Here is an 8,409-nt window from a genome sequence, read left to right on the forward strand (position 1 = left end):
ACGCTGAAAGGCTCATTATTAAGAGCTATGAGTTCAATGATTTTCCTGATAAGCTCCTTACCTTTGGGTGGTAGCTGCTGTATTTTTTAGCTTTGTTGAATGACTTAACTAGAGGCGGCTGACGAGTATTCCCTGGCATGAAGTTTTGTCATTCTTTATCTTAAGAAATTCCTTGTAGTCATCAGGTTGACAGTTTTTTAGATGTACAATTAAATTGGTGGTGTTAAAGGCGTGCTGTTGTGCTCGTCCTAACATCACATGTACTTTACAAGCAATGCAAACAGCTACTTTGCAGTCTTGTTCCCACACTTCAGAATTCTTCCACAGACATGCTGAGTTTGTTGTTGGCACATGTCCAGCGTCATAGCGTGCGCTTAATTATGATGTCACGTTACCGGCCATACAGACCGGCGTACATTTTATTATTGGCCGATACCGATAATTAACTTTTTAAGCTATTAACGGCCGATACCGATATACTGCCGATAATATTGTGCATCCCTACTTTAAATGACTGTTGCTTCATACTGCAACATAACAGAATTTTAAAAAAGTGAAGGGGATGTGAATATTTTCTGAATGCACTGCTATAGCAGTTAACCTAACATGACAGATATTGTGTGTACTCATGAAATACATGGCTGCAGATGCTATACATGCAAATTTACCTGCATGCATCCAAAAACATCAGAAGTACATTTCCTTATTCATGTCTCTCCCAGTAACAGAACAAATGCAAAACAATTCCACATCCAATGCCTCAGCTGATTCATTGGCCATAAAGTTAATCTCCAGACTCCTCCTCCCTTTACTTATTTGCTGTAACAGCAGATCAATCAACTACTGCTCACTATTTTCACCCGAGTCTAACGTTGAACACTGGGTTTAATTTGCCATGGTTTCCTTTACAAAAAAGCAGAAAATATACTGGTGGGACAAGGGGCTGGCATAAAAAAACTTCTAACCAGTATGTAGTCATGCAGAATCACACAGGCAGTTGAACACACTAGCCTGTAGTGCTCACAATGTTGCAGAACACTGAGGCTATGGCTTGGCTTCAACAAAGAAGTATAAACAATGCTAAACTGTTAGAATGACATAAATTTGTTTTGAATCTTTTTTTATGTGATTTATTAATTAATGCCCTGTGAAAGATGGGGACATTATGTTATTATTATCCTTTTCTGAGCTCCTTTTAATTATCGAATCAAATTATTGAATAAAACAAATCAAAAATACATACAATCATTAATAGATGGATTATTTTGTTGTTTTGGGTGTTTCGATAAAACTTAGCCCTAACCATGTTATTTTTAAATCTTCTTTAATGGGTCACATAATTTGATATTTAACCACGACATTTACTGCTGTTGATTTAGTTTGTTTTCTACTGTAAAGCTCATTTCTTCCATAAGGTCTCAGGAGGTTCTGTGTGGTACTGCTGACTGTTAAACAAGTAAAAGGGATAATAAAAAAATATATCTCATTCTTAGAAACAGCACCCCTAAGTTGGCAGTGCCATCTCTCATCCCCCTGTTGGTGGCAAGGCTAACTGCTAGAGAGGAAGAGGTTTAAAAAAAGTGTATGAAATATGTTTGAAACATAAACAAGCTGAAAGCAGCACCATCCTGTTAGTGTGAACACAGAGCTGAGATCAATAAACCCAGTGGGAGCTTGACTTCATTCTATTTTCAGAAAATCATAACCTCATTATATAATATATATGTATATAGAAAGGGTAAATTTGAATTTGAATTTTGCTTTTTTAATATTCAGAATCGTACATATTAAGCCTTCAAATTAACAGATATGCTGCCATTTCAGACAGCCTACCATATTTGGGACATACATCTTCCATAAATCTTAAACTATAGCTGGAAAAATCTGGTGCATGCTCTAATCTACATATTATGAATTATGAAACCTAACAGTCTTGACACTTTAGCCTCTGGATGCTCTGGGTCAGGAGGTGTATTAGTAGTTGCATGCATGCTAAATGAGGCAAATAGCAGCCTAATCAAGTGCTATCAGCCTCCTATTCCCCTGTGGTACAATATAATAATTCCTATCACTTAGAGTCTGATGTCTTGGTATGCAAACATCACATCACACAGTAATTCTCCTCTGCGACAGGGGACTTGTGTGCTGCTTGGTGTTTTTATCAGGCTTCTCACGGTTTGCAGCGCAAATCTTCAATCAGATTTGCCTGTTTATTCACTGTAAATGAGACTGGGACACGGAGACAGACAAGAGATTAAAGCAAATCGTGTTTCAAAATGCAGACTGTAGATTGTTGTTGTACCTGGAATTCATCACTTTTGGAAAATCAAGACAGCAGTCAAGATGCGTTAAAGCCTTCAAATTATTTAGAGAGAATTTTAATATATTATTATGAGGCAGGTGTTTCATCAAGTGGGAGATGTACTTTATGGAGAAAAATTTGTTACTGAAAAACTTAGCTAGTTCTCAAATGGAAATTCACAACTTCAAAACTTGTCAGAATATTTATTAGCAAAACTTATGATAACCTCTGAGTAGTTTCAGCCACCATAGAAAATAACTGTGGTGAAGCTGAAAAAGATTTATTTAATTTAATAAGAGAAAAAGGTACAGACACATAGTCATTAAAAAGAAGAAGAAATAATTTGCTTTCTTTACTCTCATTAAATCCAAAAACTAGGCTGTTTTTCTGAATAAATGAGTGTATTATGTTGTTTAGCTAGAAAATATGTGCAGATTTTTATTTCACCATTAATGAATTATCATATTTATAAGATAGCTCTACCATTAGTTCAGACAAAGAGGGAAAATCATATTTTTTCCAACCAATGTAATTTGCTTTTAACAAATCTCCTGACTTGAGCCTAAAGTAGCCTTTCTGTCCTGAATTTGTAAATTCCACCACCAGAGGGCTCTCAATAAAAACAACAACAAAAGGTGATGAGCAGAGAAAAGCTGATCCGCTCTGCCCTCTTTCATGGCTTATGTCTTGTTTTGAAATGAGGTCTCTAAAAAATGCTCTTTGTAAGGTGGATTTACTTAACAGTTCACTGCCGTTTAGGTTTCATTGATGGATTTCATGTAATAAGGGAGAAAAGCGGTTAAAGGGGCTTTCCTGGCTATCTGGGATCGCTTCCTGAGTTGTCCGTTTATCCAGGACACTCTTGTGAGCATTATATCTAAAGAGTTTTTAAAAATCACATTTTTTGTCTGTTTTGTCTGATTGTCAGTTTGTCCAGTTAGGCGATCACAGAGCCATAAATTTATACCATGACTTAACTGACGGAGGTACGCGATCACTCATGGTGACCATTGTGATGACATTAGAAGAAAGAGGGGATGAGTAAGACAACAACTAAATAGAAAACTGTAAACAAAAATTAATTATTGTACCATACTGTCTTAATGTAACACTGAATATTGTACACTAGCATGATTCTATGCAAACAGCTGTTACGCACTGGTTTTTTCTTGCCAACATTTCCCTTTTTTTAGGGACAGTAGCCCCTCTATGACTCATCATAAAGGCAGGGATGTTGTTGTCAGAGCTCGACAAACTTTTCCTCTGTGTCATAGTTCCATCAGCTTCATCGCTCTTCCTTAGCTTTATCATTTGGTTTGTTTACATTTGTGACGGCTGTGTGTTCAGAGGGCTCTGTGCTTTTAGTGGTCAATATCACTGACATCACAGAACAAATATTAGAAGGTGTGCAAAAAAACTCTTTCTGTGGGGAGATTGTGAGGTGTCTCAGACGTGTTCACGATTGTCGTTCACTATGAGCCCCTAAACATGATTAAACAACAGACGTCAGGGGACAACGGGTCTTGAAACCCTATCCATGTTCAATATTGTGTCTTTACCATGCTGAAACTGCGCAGTCTAACTTCAGCTTAAGAATATCTTAATGAGGGTTTCATCAAATTTTCCTGAAATGTTTACTGAGACTAAGGAAACAATAGTTCCACTCAGTGGTCCAATTCAGTACAGTTTGCATTTTTCCACTGTCAAAATCAGGGAAAGGCATCATTCCACTTTTTTTCTATTTGGGTAACAAGCGTACTGATCTAACCCTGGAGGGTGGATGTAGACCCACTGCTCGCTAACACCTTCACTTTCCAATCAGGGCTGTGGAAAAGCAATTAATGTCAGGGTTTACCAAACTAAACTCTGCCGAATTAAATCAGACCATTTAATGGAAACCCACCATTTGTAACCCTTTTAGTGCTTTATAACCAGAGTTAATGGCTATCATAATATTAAGCTTACAGTTGGAAATAAATCATAAAAACACATATTCCAAAAAAATGTGTCTTGTACTGTGAGAAGAAGAAATGCCAGTGAGGTAGAAGAAGAGGCAGAAGGATTGGAAGAGGCTCATGGGAAAGCAGGCGACACCTCTGTAAAGACATTAGTGACTCCCAGCTGTGTGTTGAGTCCTCTCTCCCCTCTCTCATCCTCCCTTTCTCCCCCTCTCTCCCACTCCTCTGTGTGGAGATTAAAGCAGGCGGCATAAAGGAGAAAAAGGTCCACCTCTAAGCTAGTGTGAAGGGGAAACTTCCCCCAGCACAAAAGTTCTGCACCCCGCTCTTTGCCAAAGCGTGCCGTTGCTCAAATCGGCTTTGAGAAATTAATCCGTGCATTATGGAGGGGAGTAAAGTAAACAAACAGGGGGGACAGGAGGGGGACCTGGAGAGGAGCTGCTGCGGCTTTAGTAGGTAAAAGCTTGTGTTTCTCAGGAGAAAAAGAAATGTGTTGTGTGCTGGAACATGTGTGAAAGAAGGGAGTAAAGGAGGCAAATGAAGCAGGAAAAAGCCTCCTTGCTCCTCTGGGACAACCCTGGTAGAAGGAGCACAGCGTCACAGCCTTCTTTGCTGCATGATCTTAAACCCTTCTCCCTCTATGTGTCTCTCATATGTCCGGCTTATTACCGGCTTTGTCTTTCTCAGCTTCATTCAACCACTTTGCCCCTGTGGCGGAGTCATTGTCTGCAAATCCTCCTCCTGCAGGCTCCTCTCCTTTTTCCACCCTATCTCTCCACTGAGAGGGTACTTAGATAAGGCCCCGGGTTCAGACCGACGAAATCACAAACTTCCCACTGAGAAGAGATTAAACTCTGAGTGACCGAACGGACAACTTTCTCTAGGAGAGTTTCCATCTCTCCTTCTCTCTTTTTGACAGTTTAAGCACCCATCTGTCTGCGCACCTCCTGAGACTCTCCATAAGTGCACTTTGAGTCTCTCTCCGCTTGTCTGCATGTTGCCTCTCGCTGTCTCACCATATATACACCGTCTATCATCGCCCTCCATCTCTGGACTTTCTGCACGGTCTTTGAAGACCTTCCTCCTCCCTCCTCTACCTCCTCTCACTTGCATCTTCCTACACAAGTCCACTCCTCTTATATAAGCCCTTATCCTTAATCCTGAGTGCTCTAGTTCTGTCTTTTTATAAAGTTACGTCCTACTGGTCTCTCTCTAAGGTGGTTTTATTCCTCCCCTATCATGCAGGGATGTAATATAAAGGATTAAAGAGAATGCTCAACATAACTGAGCAGACTGACACTTCACTGACACTCAGCCTCTGACCTTGAGGTGTTAGTGAAGGGTCGAGCTAGTGGGGGAGATTTAATAGTCCAATACTGCCACTTGGTGGACAATGAAGAAACTGCAGCATACAGAGCAGACTGTTGTGGTCTCAATTTGTAGCAATCTAAATAAGTGGTTCTCATGTAGTGGGTTGGGACCCAAAAGTGGGTCACAGAGCTGTCCAGAATGCATGTCTGGGAAAAAAGAGAATCCCTTAGTGGATATACATCTATACATTTCATCTTCTCTGTTCGGGATAATGAGTACATTTCAGTGTTTCTAAATATTTCGAATAATTTCTCTCTTTCTAGGGCTAAAAAGCTGTGTTTCCACAGTGAAAAAGAATTTTTTTCTGGACAATTGCCACAGTTGTATGTGTTATCATGGGAAAATGGGGTAAATCTGTTTGTTTTGTCCTAGCCCTTTTTCAGCCGTATCCTTTTCTCTATCCAAGATCCAAACAGTCACACTTTTCAGTACATAAACAGAAACCCAATCTTTTTTTTTTTGTTTAATAAATTTGGGTCGCAATTTGTCAATAAAGAGTCTGTCGAGGGTCCTGAGGCTAGACCAGTTGACAATCGCTGATATAAATAGCTTTACATTCGAATTTACACAAAGCTCCTGTTATGAGTCTTAAGCTGATTAAAAACAGGCAGAAATTAATGTTTGACTCACAAGAGGAAAACAGGACCATCAGTGTAAATACTGAGTAATACTAAACAGATATTGTTAATGCCTCTAAATGTTTTAATGGGGTCTGTGTCAGGGAAAAGCATTAACACCAGGCTGCTGAAAGCCTCTTTTTTTTTAACATTTTGCATGGCATAGACTCACAGTGAGTGATATGTTGACTGTCAAAAGAAAGCAGGATGAGATATTTGAGGGGGAAAATAATAAAAAAATAAAAAGCACTACTAAAAGGGCACAAATGAGTTTTAAAACCTTTAAAGAAAAATTAAAACAAATGTTTATTAAATTTTGAAAAAAAAGTGCTGAAAATAGATCCTTGATCATGTAAACTGTGATGAAATGGGTGTTTAGTTGTCTTAAAGGAGTTGAGGTGATATTAGAATGGTAGGCTGTCGAACAGTCAGAGTTTTGAAGAGAACAGAAATCTCCAGCAACACTTGTAGTTTAGAGAGCAACAAGAACCATATTGTGAGCAACATTTAAATAGGGTAGTGTGAAAACAGAAAAAAATGTGAAAAAATGTTTTTGTCATCCACAGATAACACTTTACAATGACCCCAGAATGCACTTTAACCCCACCAAGTGATTTCCTATTATCATTTTAACACACTTTCTGGAGTCTGTTTCCCATTAGACACTCCCTGTGCCTCTCTAGCAGTGTCTATTGGTCATAAACCAGATGATCACTTAACCAACCCAATGGTACTGCTATCCCATTGGCTGGTATACATATGTGGCTTTTTCTGATTGGTTAGAAGTATGTAATTTAGAAACATTTTGAATTTTTTCCTGATGAATGATGACACTGATGAAGGCTACATACTGAAACGCGTGGGTCTAATAAAGTTGTTCTCTAAACTACAAGTGTTGCTGGAGATTTCTGTTCTCTTAAAGACTCTCCTCATCCTCCATACACCTTGGAAGTTGGTGAAGTTGTGCCAGATTTACCCACTTCAGATTCGAACAGTCAGAGTTTACCATATTTTGACACACAAGCTGACGTGACGAAGGAAATCCCTCTGACTAGCTATTACAACTTGTAACTTCTCCATTGAAGGTTCCCACCTGTGACTTTAGTTCCTAAAGGACACATCAAGCGTATTCTGAATCAGTATGCATTGCCTTGCAATGAAGTTGCCTTTCTGCTTTGTTCTTGCCAGAGGAGTCACATAGTCTTACATAAACATTTTTAAAGTCTTTAGTTAAACTATTTATTAGTTTTATCAGCATAATAAGGAAAGATCATATTTACTGTACAACTCCTCAGTAGCTACTCAGTACTTAAAGTAAATTTTAAATGAAATACTTTTTACTTGTACTTGAGTGAATAAATAGAACTATGGAAGCCCATTTCCACCACCTAAAAAAGAAAAATCTGGAAGTTAGGCAATTAAAAAAGAATCCTAAATCATAATTATGAGCTAAAAAGTTAAAATTATGAGATACAAAGTCCATAATTTGTATCTGAAAATGTCAATGTTTTATCTCAAAATTATGACTTTTTAACCCATAATTTCGACTTTTTATCTCATGATAATGACTTAGGATTTTTTTTTTTTTTCAAGAATTGCCTTACTTTCACATTTTTTTCATTTTTAATTTGTGGCGGAAATGGGCTTTCATATTGAACAGTATTTTCCTGCTTAAAATATTTCGAGTTTAAATCAGTTTGGGTTTGGCTCAGTTCAATTTTAAAATCAGTTTGAGTTTAAAACTGATTCCACCATGACGATAAAATACTTTTTTGTTTGTGTGGACATGATGCACATTTATGATGTCTGGTCATAATGTCTTCTCTCCATTTTTCATTATTATATTATCATTATTATATTATACGTTATAGTTTTTTCCTTCAAAAATAAGTGCTAATGGCCGCTCTTTACATCTGTCAGTGAGTTTTAAAGATTTTAAACTAATAAAAATGTGTCAGAAACACTATGTCTTTAAATTCACAGAAAAGTGGGGATTTCCAAGAATGTGGCTGCATATTAGGGGTACTGTACTTTAAACTTCTGAACATCACCCTATGTTGACATCACTCTGAGAAACAGGGTCATTGGAAAAACCCAATCTTTTTACTCCTGTTTCAATCTGATCTGAAACTGAGGTTAGGTTGCCTTTCACTCAATTGTC

The sequence above is a fragment of the Cheilinus undulatus genome, linkage group 16 (assembly GCF_018320785.1).
Source record: "Cheilinus undulatus linkage group 16, ASM1832078v1, whole genome shotgun sequence".
NCBI lineage: Eukaryota > Metazoa > Chordata > Actinopteri > Labriformes > Labridae > Cheilinus > Cheilinus undulatus.